The following is a 24,891-nucleotide window of genomic DNA, read 5'->3' on the forward strand; positions in this document are numbered from 1 at the left end:
TAAAAGAATCTCAGAGCAGTTGTGAAAACCATACAAATGCAAACATCAGGGAGTCTCAGCGCAAAACAACAGAGCTTTAGATTTCATTGACTGGAACAGAAACAAGAAAAATATCTGTTTATTCATCGGAGAGGCATGAATTACAATATCATTTCATCATGGGTTCCTGGCAATATGGCTTCTTTAATAATCAGAGTGCGTAGGAATCTCTTATTTATTCATAAGCACAGATTTAAAAGGCACACATATACACCATAGGCAATCTCCGCGGAGTTGACACAATCAAATATACATGAATAGGAGAACATAGTTTAAGGACAAAAGAAAGATCATAGAGGACAAGAGCAGAGAAAACCAGAAGATGAGAGAGTCTGGAGGGAGAGATAGGTAAAATCCTGATGAGAACAAACCCATTCACTCACACTCAAACGTTGTGTGATACCACAGCACCCCGAGAAAGATGCTTTATATCGTATTTCATATGCGTGTCTGTGTGTGCTTTAAGTGTTCCTCAGTGTCTCCCTCAGCATCTCCCTCTCTCCCTCTCTCTGTGTGGTCTGGTCTGGCTGTAGATAGCTGTGTTAAGATGAGCCTACACCTCTTTAATGAGGCTTTTCTGCAAAGAAAACTCCACAGACCTCTGACGTGCTCCGCATCCCAAGCATACAGCCCACTACCCTACACATACACACTACACACCCCTCCACGACACACACAAACTCTTCCTTTTTTACACATACAAACAACCTGCTATCCTGTGTGTGTGTGTGTGTGTGTGTGTGTGTGTGTGTGTGTGTGTGTGTGTGTGTGTGTGTGTGTGTGTGTGTGTGTGTGTGTGTGTGTGTGTGTGTGTGTGTGTGTGTGTGTGTGTGTGTGTGTGTGTGTGTGTGTGTGTGTGTGTGTGTGTGTGTTAATGATGGGTGTCAGACACTGTCAGACATAGCTGGGTGTTTGGGTTATAGCCTGTCAATATTTTCTGATCCGAGGACCAGTCTCTCCCTGAGGAACCATACCCAGCCCTTCCCTCTCACTGTCTCTTATCTCTACCTCGCCCCAGGCGTTTGGGTGGGCATTTAATACCATTCTCAGGTTAACTAAAACCTGTATGTTTAAAACAGAAATCTGCCTAAGCCAACATACTCTGTACTCTGAAATATCTGAGATCTCTCCCATGAAGGTCACTTAGATTTTCTAAGCTGGGTTTTAGAAGATAATCAGTGTAGCGCTCCCTTTTCATCTAGAAATTATGTGAATACAAGCTGTAGCAGCCTTCTCCTCCAATCACAAAGCAGCTGGTCTGTGATTGCCATAGACACCTCGTTAGGCACCAAGAGCCTGTCCAATCAACTCCATCCTTCCCCTGCAGTGAATGCGAGTGTGTGTTTTATGTGTGTGATGTCTGGAGACAGACACAAATTGGCAATCAGGTAATCCTGCCATGGATATAGGACTCTCCTCAGAGGGATCCTGACTCCAATCCCCTATTTCGTTCCTCTCCTCCATCTCCTCCCTCGCTCCCTCGCGGCTTCAGCTCGACCCTGACAGGTGCTCCTGACAAACCCTATTACCGTCACAATTACACCATCTCTCTCTCTCTCTCTTAACCTATTGCTCTCTCTCTCCTGCTCTCAAAATATCTCTCTAACTTTACTCATCCCATCTCATCTCCCATCACCCTATCTGTCTCTCAATCACATAAAAGCTCCTCACTTTCTCTCTCTTCCTTTCCTGCTCTTCTTTCTACCTCAAATCCTGCCTCTCTATGCCTCTCTATATCTTAATCCTCACTCCCTGTCTCTCCCTCCTTTCTTCATCACTATATCTCTATCCATCTCTATCAATCTCTATCAGTTCCCATCTCTTATGGCCGAATTAGAGCATTAGAGTAGAAAGATCACTTTAGTCTTCATTAGGAAAGAGAGGAGAGGGGGATGAGGAGAGGAGAGGGTGATGTTTTCATCTTCCTCTCCCCTTCCCTCCCCCTATCTTGCAGGTGTGAGATAGTGAGGTATTGAGAGAGCAAGAGCGAGAGAGATGGGGGGAGGGACAGAGGGAGAGAAAGCGGTAGTGAGACAAAGAGAGAGTGAGAAAGGAAAAGAGATGAATATCGTCCATATGTAACACCCTCTGCCCCACTGGCTCTTCCCTCCCTTTCTGACCCAAATCTAATCTGACAGCACTCCTTTTCTCTCCCTCTCCCTTTTTCCTTTGCTCCTGCTTTTATAGGAGTCGCCAGGCCTCTATTTTCCCGGCGGCATCGACGGCCATGCCCACTTGTGTGGCCGTAATGCCCCCTAAAAAGATCCATGCCTTGTGGACAGTGCACGTGGTGCCCTTGGGCTGAATATAGTAGGCTAATTATAATTCCCTTCTCCCAGCTGCCAATCGCCGTGCTCCGAAGCACAGCTCCGATGCACCTCTCACACATGGCTCGCTCAGATATCTTAATTCTTATTAGCCAATGTCTTTCACATGATCGGGTCCGTCTCACAACCACCGCAACTCCAAAGTAGGCTACAAGTGAAGAAAAGGCAGATTGGGGATGCAATGGCGAGGGTCGAATTCCCAGGCGCATATTGAAGATGTTAGAAGAACTGTCCACATTTACTTTGTCAGCTAACGAGATGAGTAATGAACAGAAAAAGCACTAGCCAATGTCAATCTACCATCCCCCGTAGTACAGAAGTTGACCTATGCTACGGGTCAGCTTGTCCTTCTGTGCAATAAATAAATATTCCAAACATACTCTGGGACAGTGCTATAGATCTCCAAAACAATACAAGCACTGTACATACAAAAAAAAGTTTAAAACCAATGTTGCTGGCGCAACAGATCAGAACGTTTACTTAGAATGTTGATAAACTATGAGGCTATTTCTTCACATTATAAGCACAGCAATGCGCACATGGCAGTAGGCTATAAAGGTGTTCCAAAATGCAATTAGTGGGAAAACACCATCTCAAAAGTGCACTGCAAATGCGAACGGTTTTATATGATAGAGACTAAAATATCCTTCAGAAATGTAGAAAGAGGGACATTCTAAAGACGCAGGAACAAGAATGGGTTGTTAATAAGACTAGGATTGTGTCTTTGGCTGCTGAACAATGAAAGAAAGTTGAAAACATGAGGGAAATACTAGTTTCAATGACATATGGGGAAATGTTTATAAAATAATCCCCTTAACATTCATATGGTTGGAACATGGTAAGACATGCCTCATAAAATGACAAAAAACTTCCAGGTTTTAAACAATTAGGTTTATGGTTAAATAGTTTCAAAATGTTGACTGCCTCCACTCAGATTGCAAGGTGGGTGATGCAGTGTGCAACAGGAACTGGCCTTTCTCTTCTATCAGAATGAACAGTGCCTCAAGTATGTCGACAGAATCAATCCTTTAGATATTAATAAGGATACTACATTATATTTGTCAAACATGACTGGCGTTTAGCCGATATATGTAATTAAAAGTCATACATTTTCCTGCGACTCCCTCATGTCAGCATCTGTCTGGACTTGACAGGTTGTAGCCAATATGCATAGGCTATCACCTACACTATTTAATTGCCTATTTTGGTTAATGCAGATGACCTTGTTGCCCTGGCAGATTGGGCAACTCTTGAAGGAAAAATGGCTTAGCCCCTAAAATCAGTAAATTTCCAGGCCTGGGAGTCGCTATATAGTCACTCCCATCTATTTTTAGCTATTTGTCTTTGAGTAAGGGTCCGTATGCATGGTATGGATATGATCCATAAAAGACAGTATCAGCTCTCACAGTCTCATGTCAGAATTAGACGTTCATTAATGTTTCTCAAACATCATATTTTGAAGTTGTTCCAAACATCAAATGTCAAATTGTTTAAGGTTAAGTTTAGGCATTAACTCAGAATTTTTAAGGTTAGGGTTAAGTTCAGGCATTAACTCTAAATTCTTAAGGTTAGACGTTAACTCCAAATGGTTAAGGTAAGGGTTAAGGCTAGAGATAGGCTTAAAACAAAAATATCAACTACTTTTTATTACTGGATTTGAATTTGAAATCAGAGGCAGATGCTTACACCCATCCGCAATGTCCTAGCAAAACCGAAACCTACTTGAAGATAACAGCGCTCACTGTTGCCCCTAGTGCCAGTTTCTATGTCATCTCCCGACGTCCTTAGACATGGATGGACGTCGAATACTGACTTGTATCACGTGCGACCTGGCTGAGAAGACTACACATAGTCACTCAGGTGAAAAACAGCCCTCCCACTGCTAATAACACCCTGTTATTAATTTCAGCTCCACTGCATTATTCAAGTGAATCGTTTCTTTAAACGAGTGTAATGCTGGGATCAGGCTGTGCTTTTCTAAACCTCCTCCTCTCGCCTCAGAGAGTTAGCAACTGTAGCCAATTAGCATGAGTGCCGAGTATTAGCTCCCTCTTCCATTTACATCCCTCTCTCATTAACTGTTCTCTCTCTGCCCCTCTCCCTATCTTTTTCTCTCTCCCTCTCTTTCTTGTTAAAAAGCCTTTCTGTAACATGGTGGCTCATAATAGCTGCTCATCTCTGTGAAATGGCTTAGCTTTATCCTATTTCACTGTTCTCAATGGTAGAATAGGAAAATACTCAACCCTATCGCTTTATCTTTTCTTATAAACACACACGTATACACACACATGCACACACATGACCACCACACACACAAAAACACACTCACACGCATGTGGGTGCACGCACGCACGCACACACACAATCACACTATCCCTTCATCTGTTGTAAAGCAGCTTTTGTGGTCTTGGCGAGAGGGCTCCCTGAGCGAGTGCTGGTGTTAATCTATGGAGGTGCCAGCCAGGCAAGGCCATGCTCACTGCCCAGAGAACGTGTTTTACTGAGAGATAAAGAAATGAACAGAGGGAGAGGGAGCAGGAGAGAGAGGGATGTGGGCAAGGAGGTTGAGAAAGGAGAAAAAGGAGACAGAGCCAGAGACAGTCAGAAGGGAAGAGAGAAAGAGGTTTGTGTAGCCAGACACAGAGACATGGAGAGTGAAGGAGAAAGAAAGTCAGAGAAGGAGCTGGGGACGAGAAGAGGGAGAGAGAGAAAGGGTGGAAGATAAAGGGAGAGGAGAGGTAATCTGACATTAATAGTTTAAACCTTGGATGTAAATATGCGTGAGGGGATTATCATTGAATGCCAGACGTCGTCTTTGACGCTTTATTTCCGTGACACCAGACGTGTGTGTGTGTGTGTGTGTGTGTGTGTGTGTGTGTGTGTGTGTGTGTGTGTGTGTGTGTGTGTGTGTGTGTGTGTGTGTGTGTGTGTGTGTGTGTGTGTGTGTGTGTGTGTGTGTGTGTGTGTGTGTGTGTGTGTGTGTGTGTGTGTGTGTGTGTGTGTGTGTCAGACGTCCAGACTGCTGTTTCCTGCAGGAAAAGGTTAATTACATCTCCACTGGCCAACTGGATGTGCCATGCATAATTACACAGGCTAATGAGAAGGGGTCTGTGTGTGTGTTTGTGTGTGTGTGTGTGTGTGTGTGTGTGTGTGTGTGTGTGTGTGTGTGTGTGTGTGTGTGTGTGTGTGTGTGTGTGTGTGTGTGTGTGTGTGTGTGTGTGTGTGTGTGTGTGTGAAGGCCATTCTGCAGCATATGAATATCTAGGTGCTGAAACTCTCTATGCTCCAGTTGCAATGAAGTCTCAATGCACACACAATCACATTCACTACTTCCATATTAAACAGGTGACAGGTGACAGGTGTCCCAACGCCACCAGTGGCATTTATAAACCGTTTCAAGAAGATAGGCGTATGTCGCACGTCACTACTTCACAGGAGAGGCATTTGAACGTTTTATTTTATTTTGATCAAAATGCCTTCTGGAACATATAAACGTTAATGTGCCTTAATAACAAAAACGGCATGCAATTGGTAAATACGGATAAAATTGTTAAATTAGGATCCTAGTTGGTTTAGCCACGGAAAAAGACCGGATTGGCTGAGATAATGGATAGGCTGGACATGCCAAGAGATGAGATCGGATTGGTCTGCCATGTAGCCTGCTTCTGTCTATAACATGAGCTGCTTCTTATGTGAATCCTGGCTACCGCGACTTTTTTGAAGATATAATGTTGGACTGCTCTCAACAACATTGCTGCCCTGAATTTTAGCAGGCGCTATAGACAAAGATCAGTGGAAAAAAGTTTAGATGGACTACTCCTACGGACAGTGTGAACTGGAGTGACTTGACACAACGCAGGCCAAACAAGCTGTAACTACAAACAAAACGGAGTTAAAGGGGTAGCAGTCTGCCATGAAGCGATATTATACGTTTCTAATTTAGCCAGAAAGTCATTTTCATTGCAAGTTAAAGCGTACTGTTAGGTGGCTAGCGAACGTTAGCTTGTTGGCTCACTAGCTAACGTTACGTGTATGATCTGTGTAGAAATATTATTAGTATATCAGAAATCCATTTGCATTGCTAGTTATAGGCCAATGTTAGCTAGCTAGCTGCCTGCAGATTCATGCATGGTGGCTAGCTATGACAATCCGTTTGTATTGCTATTACTGTATGGGTTGGGAATTATGGTTCATTGTGGAGTTACAAGTTTATCAACTTTCAAATATAATTACTTTCCCATTGTTCCTCAACTGCAGTGTATGATATACAATTTTCTACCTCTGAGTCTCTACTTTTATCTAATGTAAAAAAAAATATATATCATTTTGTTACTTAATAATACCTACTGTAATCGAGGCAGTGAGTCACATTTACAGACCCATGCGTATCTTTAATTTACATGTGTGTGTGCCCATCCCCTTGGTGGAGGAGATTGTAAATAACATTTGTTTTAACCTTTGACCTCTACCTACACTGTCCAGTGAAGCTGCTGATTGAACAGCTGCTTCAGGTGGAGGAGAGACGGACCACAGTGTGAATAATGGAAAAGGATCTGGACGTAGAAAGAAGAATGCCATCATTACATACTGTTCCATCTCCCCATCTAAAAGGCACAATCTGTAATTCAGTTTGGCAGGACTTTGTAAGTGTACTGGCCTACATGGAGTAAAAAAAATTATAAGAAATTACAGATCATAGTTTTAAGTTAAATCGAGTAAAAATCAGTGGTACTGAGTGTGTTTGGTGAAAATATCCTGCCTTCATTCCCAAGGACTGAGTACACAGGAAGGGGTTTCAACGGCTTTTCAACTATGACCAAAACAGAGTCTCTGAGAAGATGAAGAGGAGGGTGAAGTCCCTCCAGACTTCCTTCACACCTCCGTCTCCTGATCCCTCTGTTTCTCCTCCATCTCCACTTGTTCCTCCCTTTTCTTATTTTTATTCTTCGTCCGTCTCCGGCAGAAGCCGTGCAGACCACAGAAACAGGCAAAGGTGAACTGGGGCATGGTTTGATTGAGACACATGTAATACCTGCAGAGAGAGCGAGAGAGACAGAGACCCAGAGAGGTGGTGTTAAAGTACACTGAACACAAATATAAATGCAACATGCAACAATTTCAATGATTCATACAAGGAAATCAATCAATTGAAATAAATAAATCAGGCCCTATCTATGGATTTCACATGACTGGGAATACAAATATACATCTGCTGGTCACAGATACCTTAAAAAAAAGCTAGGGGTGTGAAACAGAAAACCAGTCAGTATCTGGTGTGACCACCATTTGCTGATGCAGTGTAATTAATCTTCTTCGCAAAGAGTTGATCAGGCTGTTGATTGTGGCCTGTGCAAAGTTGCTGGATATTGGCGGGAACTGGAACACGCTGTCGTACACGTTGATCCAGAGCATCCCAAACATGCTCAATGGGTGACATGTCTGGTGAGTATGCAGGCCATGGAAGAACTGGTTCATTTTCAGCTTCCAGGAATTGTGTACAGATCCTTGCGACATGGGGCTGTGCATTATCATGCTGAAACATGCTGAAACATGTGATGGCGGCGGATGAATGGCACGAATGGCACGACAACAATCACGTTATATCTGTGCATTCAAATTACCATAGAGAAAATGCAATTGTGTTTGTTTTCCATGGCTTATGCCTGCCCATACCATACTGTAACCCCACCGCCACCATGGGGCACTCAGTTCACAACGTTGACATCAGAAAACCGCTTGCCCACACAATACCATACACGCTGTCTGCCACAGTTTCATCAGCTGTCCGGGTGACTGGTTTCAGATAATCCCACAGGTGAAAAAGACGGATGTGGAGGTCCTGTGCTAGCCTAAACACTGGTTTCTTGATTGACATCTTCCGTCTCTCTATTATTTGACAACCTCTTTGTAGACCGTGTAGCCCATGGATATGTCATGGGGAATACGTTCGCACATCTTTGTGGTCATTTTAACTGTCAGAATTCTCTTACTCTCACACATGGATTGACAGTCACAGATGCATTAGGGTTTTTTGTTGGGATAGAGAAAGTACCACGTTAACAGTTCTTCCTCCCTACCGTTAGCCAATCACATGCTGCTTTGAGATTAAGAGCCAGGTGGTAAAACTGAGAGCTTCATTATATACCAGAGTCAGCACGAACAAGCGTCAACTAGCGTGTGTGTGCGGTGGATGTGTGTTTTGTGTGTGTGTGTCCTATGGAAGTGTTCATCTCATATTAGGGCAGTTATCGCTGACCCAGAGCCAGGGCTGCCTACAGGCACACTGTGTGTGCGTGTGTTGACTTTCGCAGTTTAGTTGCAACCTCTCCTTCCTCAAGCCCTGACAACCTCACCCCATTCCTCTCCTCCTCTCCCCTTCTCCCCCTTCGTTAGCAGATGTTCCACTTCGTACCCGATGGCTTTAGTCCCTGCAGCGTGAATGTGTGTGTGTGTTTGTGTGTGTGACATAGCAGAGGTTCCACTCTGTACCCAATGGCTTTGGACCCTATGTGACAGTAGAAAAAATCACATAGGAATAGAAAGCCATAGAAAACAGCAGCGAGTTAGTTAAAGAGACACCCACCTCCCCAACCCCCATTTGGACTGTGTGTGTGTGTACTTGTGAGCATCCTATCCTCTTAACCTCAGCGTTTCTGTCTATATAAATGTTGTGTCTATCGTTCTCACTCTCTCCGACTTGAAAACGTTCAGCTTGTCTGACAGCTCCGACACCACAGCAGGGAGTTACAGTAATACTGGAACAACACTCTATCGCCAGCCAGGTCACCCGCGATATGAGTCAGTATTCGACATCCACCCATGTCTGAGGATGTCGGAAGATGACGTAGAAACCGGCCACTAGAGGCAAAAGTGAGTGCAGCTACCTTCAAGTAGGTTTCGGTTCTGCTAGGGCATTGTGGACAGGGATGGGGGATGGGCACAAGAATCTGCCTCTGATTCCAAAGGTTGCCAGTTTTAATCTAGATAGAAAGTTGTTTTTAAGATTTTAGTTTTAAGCCGATCCCAAACCTTAACCCTTACCTTAACCACGCAGAGTTAATGCCTCACTTTAAGATTGAAATTTGACTTTTGCAACAACTTTGAAATGTAGCATTTGATGACATGGATGAAGGTCTAATTCTGACGTGAGACTGTGAGAGCTGGTACAGCTAGATGCTATCACATCCACCACTTTCTTTTAATCTGCCCTATCGTCAACTCAACCAATGTCCCAATGCCCTTCAACTCTTCATCTCAATCAGTAGCTTTACTGCTGTAACTAATGCTCCATCTTTATTTTGACTACACGATCATTTGTACATGAAGCCCTCTGCTATGGCCACTCTTTAATCTTCAACTCTATCTAAGATCTGACATCATGATTTAATCCTGCAAATACATTATGCCTATCTCTTCTACACTCTCCATCTCTCATGCTCACTCTCTCCTCTCCTCCCACCCTTCTTCTCTTATGAACTTGCCGATGTATCCATCTGTCCTCTCCTGCACTCTATCCTTTCATCTTCTCACTATTTGAGTCATCGTCTTTTCCTTCTATCTTGTTTAGAGGGAAGTAATTATTGGAACTATGTTACAGGCTAGGCAGAAGATGAGAAAACCCTGTACATTATTAACAGGTTGAATATGGATGAGTCAATGATCAGAGGCGTAGGAGAGGTAATACCACACACATACGCATGCAGGCAGACATGCACGCACGCACGCACGCACGCACGCACGCACGCACGCACGCACGCACGCACACACACACACACACACACACACACACACACACACACACACACACACACACACACACACACACACACACACACACACACACACACACACACACACACACACACACACACACACTCACTCACAGGAGGCCTTCTGTGATCCCACAGAACAAGGAGTTGTTTTGTAGTTTGGGAGAAAATCTTCTTTTTAGAGCTCCTAGAGTTTCAGGATAGAGTCGAGGGGAGAGAGGAGGGATAGAGAGAGGGATAGAGAGTGAAGTGGGCAGCAATGGATTTACGAACGGGCACGTGGGGCCCCTGACCTCTACCTCCTAACCCAAATCCGGCTCTGGTAGAGGGGAGAGAGGAGGGAGAGAGAGGGACGGGAGGAAGAATGACCTGAAATATCATTACCTAAAACTGAAAGCGGTTAAGAGAGACGGACTGAGAAAGAGGAGGGATGATGCTGGCAATGAGAGAGGGAAATGGGGTGTGACAAACAGATAGTAAAAGTAGAGTGAGAGAGACAGAGGGACTGAGAGAGGAAGACAGGGCATAGTAAAACTTTAATCAAAGAATGTTTTTGTGGTGTGAACAGGTCGAATTGCATATACACTTTTGTGACCGACCGGTTCCAATCGGTCTTATGTAGCAACATTTGAAATTGTGTTTTTTACATTGGAGAAAAGTAGAGACTCAGAGCTACAAAATGGTATGTCATAGTTGAGAAACAATGGGAAAGTAATTTTGCTTTAAAAGTTGATAAACTTGTAAACTCACTTTTGAGAAAATGGCCTTTGAATGTTTTGGTACTACTATTGGAGAGCCCTTCTTTGTCTACACCCATTCAGCATCATTCACACCCTCTTAAGCTTTAGCCCCACCCATCTCTTTACGGGTTGATTAGAGTGTTCTGTACTAACAGCAGTAGTCAAGCACCCAAGATAACTTTCTAGCTACTTCCAGACATCTAAGTGAGAGAGAACAGCTCACTGAACATTACTCTCCCTAGCAGAGCTGGTTAGGCTGTTATGTTATCCAGAGCGTTGGTGACTGCAACTGTGCTTCGTAAATTCAGAGCATTTCATGTTCAGAGCGCACACTGGACACTCTGGTCGATGAGTTTTTTTATATATATTTTTTATTTAACCTTTATTTAACTAGGCAAATCAGTTAAGAACAAATTCTTATTTACAATGACTGCATACTGGGGAACAGTGCATTAACTGCATTGTTCAGGGGCAGAAAGACAGATTATTATCTTATCAGCTTGGGGATTCGATCCAGCAACCTTTCGGTTACTGGCCCAACGCTCTAACCAGTAGGCTACCTGCTACCTGAGTAGGGTTGATCCGAACGTTCTGACCTCACAACGGCAATCAAGCACCCAAGCTAACTGGCTAAAAAGCTAGCAAGCTAGCCACTTCCAGATACAAATGAGAGAACACCTCACTCTGACCATTTTACTCCCCCTAGCAGAGCTGGTTAGGCTGTTGTCATGTTATCCCGAGCGTTGGTGACTGTAGCTGTGCTGCTGGCAACACTTTAATTACACTTTTTTTGCCAACGTTTACTGACACCAGCCATATTCAACGGATGTTGAGAGTTCATAAATTCATCAGTTATTCTGCGCTCTCGCACACTAAGATAAGAGTCTTTTGTTAAGACATGTAGCTAGCTAGCTAGCTGGGTAAAAAATTAACCATTATCCCCACTCATGATGTTACTACCCAGCATGAACCTGCAGGTAGCTAACCAACCAGGTTGAATGTTAGCTAGCTAACATTAGGCTATAACTAGTCAAGCAAATGCGTCAGCGATACAAAGAATGAGATCATACATGTAATGTTAGCTAGCGAGACAGCTAGCGAGACAGCCACCTAATGTTATCTAGCTAACAGTACACTTTAACTTGAAATGAAATCACTTTCTGTCAAAATTAGAAACATGTAATATCTGAAAGTGTAGCTAGCTAGACTATCTTACCCATATACATCATGGATGGACTTGTCTCCTGTCGGATGCCATGGTTACCCTTAGTTTGAAGATGTAATCTGGAGACAGGTGTTTTCTCCATCTCTTTAGCTATCATACTCAAATTCCACTGATTTCAAAACTCGGTCCTCCAGAAAGTGGAGAGCATACACGTAACGTTAGCTATCGAGCCAGCCAGCTAACGTTGGCTTGCTAACAGTACACTTTAACTTGACTTTAGGTTTATGCCGTTTTACTACGCAAAAGTTTAAAAAAAAAACAGTGTTAGACAGGATTACCTAGACATACTGACCAGCTAAAATAGACAGAAGCGTGCTATATGGCAGACCAATCAAAACCCATCTCTCAGCATGTCAAACCCACTCATTATCTTAGCCAATCATGGCTAGCGGGAAGGTTGCTGACTTTTTCTATGGCTAAACCAACTAGGCTCGTAATTTAACAATTTTATGTCTATTTATAGATGGCATACAATTTTGTTATTAAGGCACATGAAAGTTCACATTTTCGAGAAGGCATTTCTGCCAAATAAGTACGTTCAAACGGTACGTTTAAACCCGCGACATATGCCTAGTTTTCTGAAACGGGTCACATGTATCTTTGTGTGTGTGTGTGCATTCACGTGCATGTGTATGTGTGCTGATAAGCAGAGGCCTTGACTTTGAGTGACAGAATCCTTAAACTGATCCCTATGGTCAACAGCCAGGCAAGTTTAACAGAATACGGAAAGCGTATTAGCTTATTATACATTATTTATACACACGGACACAGATATAATCCAGACTCTGTTGCCTTTGTTAGGCAAACTGGCTGTCTGAGTCCACACGCATGACAGCAGTGATAAGACTGAGAAATGTGTGTGAGTGTCTGTGTGTGCATGTTTGTGCAGATTTTATTTCCAGAACCCGTTGTGACATTCTAAAATGGATTGATTACATTGGTACAGCCTGCGTCAATGCCCCTTCTAAATACAACAAATGTAACTAAAAAAGAAAAGGAGGCTCTCCAGACAGGTCGAACGTCTCCGCCCCCCTTCCCTTCATCCCTCCCTTGGTTAAAAAATGGATGACTTTCCTGCGAAAGGAGGAGAGAAGCGAGCAGTGCCCTGGCTGCAGTGATAACAGGGCTGTGAGTGATGTAAAGACCTCTAGATAAGACACCTAACGATCTTTGACCCCGGAGAAAGAGGAGGCAGGTGAAGAAAGGGGGAGAAGGGAGAAGTGAGAAGAAAGGGAGAAAGGAAATTGAAGTGAGGGGCAGACAAGGGGGTGGGGGGAGCAAGGGGTGTTATGAGTCATCCCCCAGAGTCCCTAAATAACTCCAGTGGCACGTTGGGATCAAATGTGACGTCCTGTCTTCCAGACAGATTCCAACCAGCTTCATCACTTCAGAGAAGTCAGAGATTACTGCAGTCTCCTGTACCCTCCACATACACAAACATGCACACACATTGGAACTTTCCCTTGTTGAAGCCCCTCCTTACATATAGACAATACTGTCCCTGTGTTCTCCGGCCTAAGCCATTCACATCCAACCATGCAACATTGGTTATGTCATATCGTCTGTATCATAGAGTATGGGCTATACCTTAATCAATTCTAAATTCAAATGAATGTATGGCCATTCGTCTAATAATGATATGAGTTAGGACACATAATACTCTGAACAGAACAGTTAGCCTCAAAACTACAAAAAAAAACTAGGGGAAATCACTTTGTGAGTCACTGACGGTCTATGAGTCACTAATGGCACTGGTGTACCACACATCCCCGCAGCTCCGGAATGGTGTGTAGAATTGCAGGAAATTATATTAAAAAATAAAAAATTCTCTCAGCCTCATTGCAAAATGTGTAAAATAGCACAAGATTACCAAGAAAACTGCAAAGTTCTCTCTGCCTCATGGAAAATTTGTAAAATAGCATGAGATTAACTACAAAACTTCACATATTAATCTGTGCCCCATTGCAATAAAATACGTGCAGAATGGCAGGAAATTAGCTTTAAAACAGCAAAAATGTGCTTTAAAACAACAAAACTGTGGTACGCCACTGACTGCCGGTCTACGTTTGCGATAGAAGCGAGAACAGTGAGACAAGGGAAGATAGGAGGGAGAAGGAGAGATAGAGATAGACGGGAAGTCGGGAGAGTGAAAAGAAAGGATAGAGGGGGAGGTAGCGGAGGGAAAGATAGGGGAAGAAAATAGGAGAGGTAGGAAGAGGGGAAGGGGAGCAAAGGAGAGTGAAACATACAGAGAGAATGTGAAGGTAGCTATTTCATTGCTTTCCCTGCTCGCTGCCTCAGCCACTCAATGCATTACAAGACACCACAGACTTAGCTAAAATTATCATTCACCCATTGCATGATGTCTTCTGCACACTAAATCTACAATCAGATTCACACTCAAAAATCGTAAATTCCATATGCATCAGTCAATAAAACAGACAATACCCATGTAACAGACCACACCAGATAATCTACCTTTCCACCTTCTCCTCTACCACTCCGTATCTCATGCTGTATTCACCCTCTTCTCCATGTCTTTCCACAGGAAATGATAAAGGAAGTCTTGTGACTGTCTGAGAGTTCGCATTCCCATTCCTGTAAAAACCTATGTTCCTTTTGTTAAGACTACTCAAGAAAACATAAAAGAGTTGCCGTTTCTGATATCTACTGCCGTAAACCCCTTCCTTCTGTATGCACCTGTTTTTGCTCTCTCTCTTTCCCTCTTCTCCCGCCCCCTCTCTTCTCACACACAGTGCTCTCTGTGTATTAGCCCCAGGTAAGCCAACAGCCCCCTCCTCCCCTCCACCTGGTCAGATAAAGCAGAGGGCCAGGAACAGGAAAACAGTTTCAGTTGTTCAAACACAAAGACAGAGAAAAAGAGAGAGGGGGATCTAGAGGAAAAGAGAGGAATAGATAAAGAGGGAGCAACGTAGAGAGGCGGTATAGAGTGATATATAGAGAGAAGGGGGAAATGTATTATAGCACAGGATGAGGTATTTCAGGTGTGTGTGTGTAAATGTATGCTTGTGTGAGAGTGTATGTGTAGATTGGGGGCACAGGGTTGCTTGGGTGATGGGGGAGAGAGGGGGGTTGTCAGGTAATACTGTGTGTCCGAGTCTCTCTCACGGCTCACTGTCTCTCAACTCTGCTAACAAAGACCTCATTCACACAACCACACAGGGGCTTTCTCTCTCTACTGGACACACACACACGTGCACACACACACCTCCTTCCTGCACTCGGAGTCCATTTAACTGCCCCCTATATACACCATAGACTGGCTCAACTCTTCCTTCCTATGGGTAGAGGATAGAAACACAGAGAACAAGAGCTGTTCTACCCTCAATTACAGAGGATTAAGCACACACTATCAAAGAGTATTACAAGTGGCCCTACTGCAGCTGTAAGCTCTGTTTCACCTTGATCCTGTCCCTTACAATTGATAGCTGATAGGCTACTCAATAACGTGCTGAATATAGGCTGATACCAGTAATGACTGGGGCACTATGAGTCAACCCAACCCTTTGTCCGTCACCCAGCTCAACTCACAGACATCAGTCGCAGAGGAAAGGGCAAGAAGGAAAGAGAGGAATGTGTAAAAAGAGCAGAACGAGAGAGAATGAGTGTCAGAGCTAAGTATGGGCTGGAGGGATTACCTCAGTCTGGGAAGAGAGAGAAAGAAAGAAAGAGATAAAGGTCACAGTGATCTCAGAAAGCGAGGGGAGAGAGGGAGGAGGGGAGAGAGGAGTCGGGGAAAATAAAATGACTATTGAATGAGGAATTGATGTCAGCTCAGCATAGATCTCTTTAAGCAGGCACAAAAAGAGAGAATATGAGATCAGCAGAGCTAGACCGAGGGAGGGAGAGAAAGAGAGAGGGCAGCCTGCCCCAGATAGCTCTCTGTAAGCTGTTCACAATGTAGACGTGGCAACGGGCCACGCAGAACGAGAGAAGAGAGGACAGGAGATGGACAGAACCAGAAGAAAGAGGGATAAAAAGACTGGCTAGAGAAAGGATTAGTGATCAAAGGATGTCGACGTGTAGCCCCGACCCCTTACACACTCACACTCACACCCACACCCACCCACACACACACACACACGCACGCACGCACGCACGCACGCACGCACGCACGCACGCACGCACGCACGCACGCACACACACCCAGACCTGCTCTGTACCCCAAATGAGGACTTTGGAGAGAAAGATGGAGAAATTTTGAGAAAGACAGAGAGGTAGAGAGGGATGATGAAATAGCCAGCTAAGGAAGGCAGCCAGGTTGTTCAAGATTGATGTTGAAATTGGACGTCTATCCATGTCCTGAGGACGTCGGGAAATGCCCTCAAAACCAGCCACTAGCGGCAACAGTGAGCACTATTACCATCAAGTAGGCTTTGGTTTTGCTAGGACATTGTGAACGGGGATGGTGGATGGACGTAATCCCATGACTCTGGATGAGAAGGTTGTGTATTAAATCCCGGAGGGGGGGGGGGGGGGGGTTAACCCTATCCTGAACATTAACCCTTACCTTAACTATTCGTAATGTGTGCCTTAACTTAACCCCTCATTTCAAAATGTGACGTTTGGAGCAACAAAAACACTTCAAAATGTGATGTTTGCAGAACGTGGATGAATGTCTAATTCTGCAATGAGACTGTGAGAGCTTGTTGAAGGAGGGAGGGAGGGAACACACTTGAGGAGGAGGAGAGAACTTTAAAAAGCTCACTGCTAATCAGGGCATCCTCCCTCTCAATCTCTCACAGCAACCCTTTCCACGCAATCACACACCTACTTTCATACACACACATGAATGCGCACACGTACAGATGCAAACACACACACACACACACACACAGGCGTGGATGCACGCACGCACGCAAACACTCACATACACACACACACACAGCATTGACCTACACTGACTCACACTGCTTTTTGGTATTCGGTAGCCCTCCCACCGGCTGACCTGATTAGCTGATGACAGCTCATTAATCTTGCTGCACATGCAGAGGAACTGGAAGCTACCTCAATTTTCATCCCAATGGGTATGTGTGTGTGTGTGTGTGTGTGTGTGTGTGTGTGTGTGTGTGTGTGTGTGTGTGTGTGTGTGTGTGTGTGTGTGTGTGTGTGTGTGTGTGTGTGTGTGTGTGTGTGTGTGTGTGTGTGTGTGTGTGTGTGTGTGTGTGTGTGTGTGTGTGTGTGTGTGTGTGTGTGTGTGGGTGTGTGTGAGAAGAGAGAGAAGAGGGAAGCTATGTAATGCCTCTCTTCCTCTATCCCTGGCTTTCTTCCTACAACTCTCCCTCTCTCTCCACCTCCCCCCTTTCCTCCCTCCCTCTACCTGGCTCAGTGCTAGAGAGAGAGAGCGTGTGAACGAATGGATTTTCCTATGTCCCTCGTTCTCTCCCTCTCTGCTTGCTCCATGGCTGCAGTAAAAGAGAGAGAAGAGGGAAGCGTGTGAATGAATTAGTTTTGGCTTGACTTCACTCACACACGCTTTGAAGAACACTCACTGGCCTTTACAGTTGAGGCTTCACTCTCCCTCCTCTGTTTTTATCCTTTTTTCTCTCTTCACTAGATATTTTCTCTTTCATCCTCTTCCTGTTTTCCCACTTCACTCTCATTCCTCCTTTTCCTCGCTCCTTCTTTTTCACTACACTATCATTTCTTTGCCGTTATCCCATTTAGTTGTAACTGGATCTGGCTTTCACTGCTTCTCCTAATCTCTACCCCTCTTCCTATACCTTTACCACCCTCCTCCCCCCCACACACACACACACACGACATGATTTGTGTGATGTCGAATCTGCCAGCTTACAATGATTTTACAACCACATCTGTGGTTGACTCAGACAGTAAAACCCCTGTTCTAATCCTCATCTCAGATCTCATTGGGATTATGGACTATAGTAGCAGGCTCTTAATAAATTCCTGAAAACACCAGGAAATTTGAATCAGGAACTTGCAATTTGTTGAAACACGTTCTATCAGAATGAACAAAGAACAAAACAAACAATCAAATATGAAATTGTGCAGCAGCTGAGCTGAAATGTGTGTGTCTGTGTGTCACGTGTGTGTGTGTGTGTAGGTTTGTTTGTGTTCATGCGTATGTGTGTGTCTGTGTGTGTGTTCCAGGGCTACAAGTGCTATGAGAGTAGTTTGGGCAACTAGCTCTCACAGTCTCACGTTAGAATTAGACGTTCATCCATGTTTCTCAAACATCACATTTTGAAGTTGTTGCAAACGTCAAATTTCAAAGTGCTAAAGGTTAAGTTTAGGCATTAACTCTGAATTCCTAAGGTTAGGATTAAGTTTAGGCATTAACTCCAAAATATTAAGGTAGGCATTAACCCTTAAGGTAAGGGTTAAGGTTTGGGATAGGCTAAGAACAAAAATCTCAAAACAACTTTCTATCGCTGTATTCAAACTTGCAACCTTTGGTACCAGATGCAGATGCTTACGCCCATCCATCATCCCCGTCAGCAAAACACAAACCTATTGAAGGTGACAGCGCTCAGTGTTGCCCCTAGTGGCCGGTTTCAACCTCATCTCCTAACGTCTACAGGCATGGATGGACATTGAATACTTACTTGTATCACGGGTGACCTGGCTGAGTTTGAGCACCAGCTCTCTGCTCAGTCCTGATTTAGAATTAGGTCTATTCTTGTTCACCCCTGGGAAATACTTAAATCTACCATGGAATGTGGTGTGTGCATGTGTGTGCGTGTGTGTGTGTGTGTGTATGTGTGTGTGTGTGTGTGTGTGTGTGTGTGTGTGTGTGTGTGTGTGTGTGTGTGTGTGTGTGTGTGTGTGTGTGTGTGTGTGTGTGTGTGTGTGTGTGTGTGTGTGTGTGTGTGTGTGTGTGTGTGTGTGTGTGTCTACATACTTAATGTGAATTAACAGGGAGTGAAGCTAATGCCATGGTCAGTAATTCATAAGCAGAGCGCGTATAGTCCCAGTCAGTCTCACCATGTGGTGCCACACACTCACGCACGCACGCGCGCGCGCGCGCACACACACACACACACACACACACACACACACACACACACACGTCAACCACAGTCATACCTCGTATTCCACATACCATTCCATGGGGACTAAAGTGAAGTGCCACAATTATCGCCTTTGACACACCATTAATGATAATACACACAGAAACAGAAAAAAACACCAAAAAAAGCGCAGACACAAAAAACACACAGACACACGCACAAAAACACAAAAACACACACAAAACACACACACTGCCCTCAGGTGACACCAAACACAGAGAAGTATATGATATGGGTACTCACCTCAGGCTCCCCTGTGCTCCGTGGCTCCACTGCAGAATGGATTGGTTCCCCCGTACACACACACACTAACACTGCTGTTTGTGAAGACAATGAGACCGGGCAAGTGAGGGAGCGGTAGGAGAAGAGAGAGGGAGTGAGGTGTGACGAGGGGGGCATGAAAGCAAAGGAGTGTGAGAGAGGGAAAGAGAGAGAGAGAAAAAGAGAGAAAGAAGAATGGTGAGAAAAAGAGGGAAGGGAGAGAAAGAGAAGTAGAGATATGTAGAAGGGAGGAACTGAAAGACCAATCAATGTAAGAATCAGGAAGTGTAGAGGTCTGTGTAGTGGAGATATGGTGTTCTCAGAGTCTATATGGAGAGATGGAGGAGAGATGGGAGAGAAACAGGGAGAGAAGGGGGCAGAGAGAGGGAAAAAATGGGTGCTAGAAAATAAATAATTCTGAAAAGAAAAGGGTCCCAGACGAAGCCAAGGTTCTTTTGTGTCTGTGTATGAGTGTGTGTATGAGTGTGTGTATGAGTGAGTGTGTGTGAGAGTAAGTGTATGTAGGGCGCTGTACCCTAACAGAGATGGACCAGAATGCGGTTGGGGTCGGAGGGCTGACTTGTCTGTGTGTTTGTCCGTCCGTTCTCTCCTCAGTCTTGTGCATTCTTCTCAGTCTCGGTGTTGTATGAGCAGGGACCGATGAGCAGGGGCCGATGTCTTACTCTGTCTATCCACAGCACTGGTTAGACCTGAGGTGAAAATAGTATTTTCCTTGCTTTCTTCCCTCACACCACTCTGGGAAATACTTATTTCTAGTAGACTCCACACGATTATGTTTTATCTCTCACTCTCACGTTCATTCTCTCATTTTTCTGTCCAAGCACGTCCAGTTCACACCGGCATTGTCTTGTGTTGTACACCCACTCCCAAACCCCCTAGGGATGTCAGAGAGTTTTTGCGTGTTTTTTATTTTCTTTTTCTTTTTGAGTGGCAGCCTACAGGTACTGTGAAAAAAACAAATGGAACAAATGGTGTGAAAAAAACTAATGGAAAATAATGATATGAACAGAATATGAAATTATCGCCCTCAAAGAGAAAGGCTCTTTGAGTGTTTGCATAGAGGGGAATTGATTAGAATGAAAAGAAAGAGAGAGCATCTCTCTCTCTCCTCCGCTGGAGTCCTGAGAATATTCCACAATTAGCCAGAGTCCCAAGCACAGCCTGCAGACAAGACTGGGGTGGGAGAGAGGGAAGGAGGGAAAAGAGAGAGAGAAAGAGAGGGAGAGAAATTAAACTGAAATGAAAAACACAGAAGGGACATAAAGGAGCTGAAGTTGTTAGGAAAATGATTGAAGTTTTTTTTAACCATACCCTTTAGGCGAACTGGCTGTCCAGAGCTCAATTCTTGTCTTCTCTCTTCCTCTATTGGTCTTTTTCTTTTCTCCTCCACTCCTCCTTCTGTCCGTGGAGCCGGCGATAATCCATCAGGGAAACGGGAAAGTCTGGAGTGTTTTGAATGGACAGAGTTCACTCTTCCTCTCTTTCTCCTCTCTCTGTCCTCTCCTCTACCTTTTCCAGCTTGTTGGCTGATCATTTTCTTCACCACGGTGGTGACACAGAGCGTGTGGGTTAGAAGGGCGTGGGGGCTGGAGAGAAAGAAAGAGCAATAGAGAGATAGATGGATGATGGGATGGAATGAGACAGAGGTGGAGGTAGTAATGACAATGGGAGAAGGGAGAGGGATGGAGGCAGGTGGAAGGGATGAGGAGCAGTGGTCTGTTTGTGTGTGGAGGGAGGGTTTCCTTTCCCACACACACCTCCACTACCTCGTCACTGAAGCAGAAGAGGAGAAAGAGAAAGAAGAGATGGATGGAGTGGTGGTGAATCAGCCGACTGCCTTGTTCCTTCTCTGTCTGCTCTCCTCCCTCTCTCCGCTCTCGTTCCTCTATCCGCTCTTCACCCTCTCTCTGCTGGCTCTGCCCTCATACTCACTGAATACTCCCTCCTTCTCTGAGACACACACCCCCACCACCACACACACAGTTCATTACCATTCACTGGTTCTCACTGTGACACGCTTGGCTAACCCACTCACAAAGACTGGGCTGAGCAAGGAGTAGAATCCTAATACAGGGAAGAGCGAGGGAGGGAGTTAGGGAGAGGTCAAAGGGATAGGGAGAAAATAAGTGAGTGAGGGAAGGAGTGGAGAGGAAAAGAGAGAAAGAAAATTAGTGAGTGAGGGAGGGAAATGGAGATACTGAAGTAGGGAGAAGAAAATAAAAAGAGAGAGGGAGAGAAGAGAGAGAGAGAGAGAGAGAGTGAAAGAAGGATGGGGGAGTATGAGGAGGGGGTATATTAGACTAGCAGGCGTCCTCTACAGTCTGCTTATGTCAGTGAATAGACTGTCCTTCTTGGCTGGTTTGCATTGTTCTCTGTGTGTGTGTGTGTGTGTGTGTGTGTGTGTGTGTGTGTGTGTGTGTGTGTGTGTGTGTGTGTGTGTGTGTGTGTGTGTGTGTGTGTGTGTGTGTGTGTGTGTGTGTGTGTGTGTGTGTGTGTGTGTGTGTGTGTGTGTGTGTGTGTGTGTGTGTGTGTGTGTGTGTGTGTGTGTGTGTGCTGCCAGTCACTCTCTACTAAGCTGGACTCAAGGGATCACTAGAAAATCATTATGTTTGCCCAAATATTCATATTTATAATCTAATTTATCTCAAGAGAACCCAAGACCAATAGGTTTGGTGTTGTCTCACATTTACCCCACTAACACTTTCTGATCCAATTCCTATTGATTCCAGGTTTAACAGGGTATTATAACTTCATTGCTTTCTATACACACTGACACTGATATCATTAGATTTCCTCTGAATCACAAAGAATCTGTCGGTGTTCTTGATAATAACGATTCTCTATTGTTTGTCATCATCTCTGTGGTTATGAAAAACAAATTGTGTGCGTGTGTGTTTATGGAAACTGCCTTTCTTAAATGTCAGGTAGAGCATGGCCGTCACCATCCCTCCCCCACACCTCTGGAGAATCATGGGTAATATTGTTTACAGATCATGGTGAGTGGCTGCTGAGAAGCCAGTGCCCTTTTCCACTGCTTTGATTGACAAGAGGGAGGGGGTTCTAGGAACAAATGTTGGGGGTGATTTGTGTGAGTAGGTGCATGTGTGTGTGTGTCTTTCCTCCAAAGTCTTGTGTATTCAGAGATTATAAATGCAATAAACCTATCAAAAAGAGATTGGTCCTGTGTTTCTGTCACACTGTCACCATTCTGTCCCCAGTAGGGTGTCCTCATAGTGATACAGTGTAAGTGAGACTGTCTCGTCTCTTCAATAGGGGAACAGTCAATGAGTTTTCCCACAAATTTCTTTGGGAGCCACAGACCATTTCACAGTCTATGTGTGTGTGTGTGTGTGAGTGTACATGTGTGTGTATGAGTGTATGTGTGTGTGAGAGTGTGTGTGTGTGTGTGTGTGTGTGTGTATCACAGGGATTTGTCTGGCCCCTCTGGGGCTGAGGGCTCGACTCCACACGGCCATGTCCATCGGAGCCATTCGTCACGGCTAAGGACTGTGTGTGTGTGTGTCATGGCCGAGCAATGTTGGACCCCCAGACACGGAGAATGAGTTAGCCTCCACCCTGGTTGCCATGGCAGCGGCTAGCTTTATTAGAGTCCCACTTTGAATACCACACACACACAAACACGCACAAATACCAGCCAGGTCACACCAGATCCACTGCAGGATTAGACATTTGTCCAGGTTTCCAGGATGACGAGAGATGCCTTCAATACTGTCCACTAGGGGCATTGCGAGCGCCTATTACAATCTAGTATGCTCGTGGCTTGCTATGGCTGCGGCTCCGAGGATCGCGGGTCCAATCCCAGTGCTAGGCACTTGTTTTACATGTTTTCTTTTTTAACCATTACCTTAAAGGTTAGGAAGCATGAGTTTTTACTCACCAAAGTAACAACACAGACTTAGTAACTTAGTTGAAGTCATGATCTGGTTAACTATAACTACAAACATAGTTATGTTTTTGGGTTATTACATACAGTATGTATTAACTTATTTCTGAATATCTTTTAAACTACCCACAATGCACTATTTCTCAACATCATATGGAGAATCTACTCTGTGCTCCCAAGTTCGTATGCTAGATCGGTAGCTAGCTCAAGCTGGATAACGGCGGCGGACTGGATGGCTGCTGTTTTACGGGATCCTAACCAACTGAGCTATTATGTTTGTTTTCTCGCATTGTTTGTAACTGATTTTGTACATAATGTTTCTGCTACCGTCTCTAATAACCGAAAAGAGCTTCTGGACATCAGAACAGCGATTTCTCACCTCGGACTGGACGAAGATTTTTTCTTTAATGAGTTTGACGCAAAGAATATACTGCTTCCCCGAGACCAGGCCCAAATCCCCATCATTCGCGTTAAGAAAAGACGGAAATACAAGGGGTAGAGATCGGGGTGCCTTGTGAGAATTTGTCAGCGAGTGGGTAACCCACCTCTACCATCCATTCTATTGGCCAACGTGCAATCACTGGAAAACAAACTGAATGATCTCCGCTCGAGATTATCCTAACTACGGGACATTAAAAACTGTAATATCTTATGTTTAACTGAGTCATAGCTGAACGACAACACAGATAATATAGAGCTGGCTGGGTTTTCCATGCATCGGCAGGAAAGAACAGTTACGTCTGGTAAGACAAGGGGTGGGGGTGTGTGTCTATTTGTAAATAACAGCTGGTGCGCAATGTCTAATTTTAAAGAAGTCTCGAGGTATTGCTCACCTGAGGTAGAGTACCCCATGATAAGATGTAGACCACACTATCTACCAAGAGAGTTTTCATCTATATTATTCGTAGCTATCTATTTACTACCACAAACCGATGCTGGCACTAAGACTGCACTCAACGAGCTATATAAGGTCATAAGCAAACAAGAAAAATTATCATCCAAAGCGGAGCTCCTAGTGCAGGCAAGCTTAAATCCGTTTTACCTAATTTCTACCAGCATGCAAACAGAGGAAAAAAACTCTAGACCACATTTACTCCACACACAGAGACACATACAGTGGGGAGAACAAGTATTTGATACACTGCCGATTTTGCAGGTTTTCCTACTTACAAAGCATGTAGAGGTCTGTAATTTTTATCATAGGTACACTTCAACTGTGAGAGACGGAATCTAAAACAAAAATCCAGAAAATTACATTGTATGATTTTTAAGTAATTCATTTGCATTTTATTGCATGACATAAGTATTTGATCACCTACCAACCAGTAAGAATTCCGGCTCTCACAGACCTGTTAGTTTTTCTTTAAGAAGCCCTCCTGTTCTCCAATCATTACCTGTATTAACTGCACCTGTTTGAACTCGTTACCTGTATAAAAGACACCTGTCCACACACTCAATCAAACAGACTCCAACCTCTCCACAATGGCCAAGACCAGAGAGCTGTGTAAGGACATCAGGGATAAAATTGTAGACCTGCACAAGGCTGGGAT

At 44.4% G+C, this 24,891-nt stretch overlaps 1 protein-coding gene across 6 annotated transcripts in view; it reads right to left on the minus strand.

Moving 5' to 3' along the window:
• The window catches only part of LOC139535752 (kelch domain-containing protein 8A-like), a 73,260-nt gene extending 51,809 nt beyond the window's left edge, over positions 1-21,451 (minus strand). For 4 of the 6 annotated variants that reach the window (XM_071335509.1, XM_071335518.1, XM_071335517.1 and 1 more), the window contains exons 1-2: positions 20,749-21,451; positions 19,399-20,610 (exon numbers count right to left, since the gene is read on the minus strand). The gene's annotated coding sequence lies outside the window, so the exon portion shown is untranslated. The remainder of the gene's footprint in view (positions 1-19,398; positions 20,611-20,748) is intronic. The other 2 variants (XM_071335513.1, XM_071335510.1) reach the window with 2 other exon arrangements.
• Positions 21,452-24,891: the final 3,440 nt, after the last annotated feature.

Source organism: Salvelinus alpinus, chromosome 12 (genome assembly GCF_045679555.1).
Source record: "Salvelinus alpinus chromosome 12, SLU_Salpinus.1, whole genome shotgun sequence".
Taxonomy (NCBI): Eukaryota; Metazoa; Chordata; class Actinopteri; order Salmoniformes; family Salmonidae; genus Salvelinus; species Salvelinus alpinus.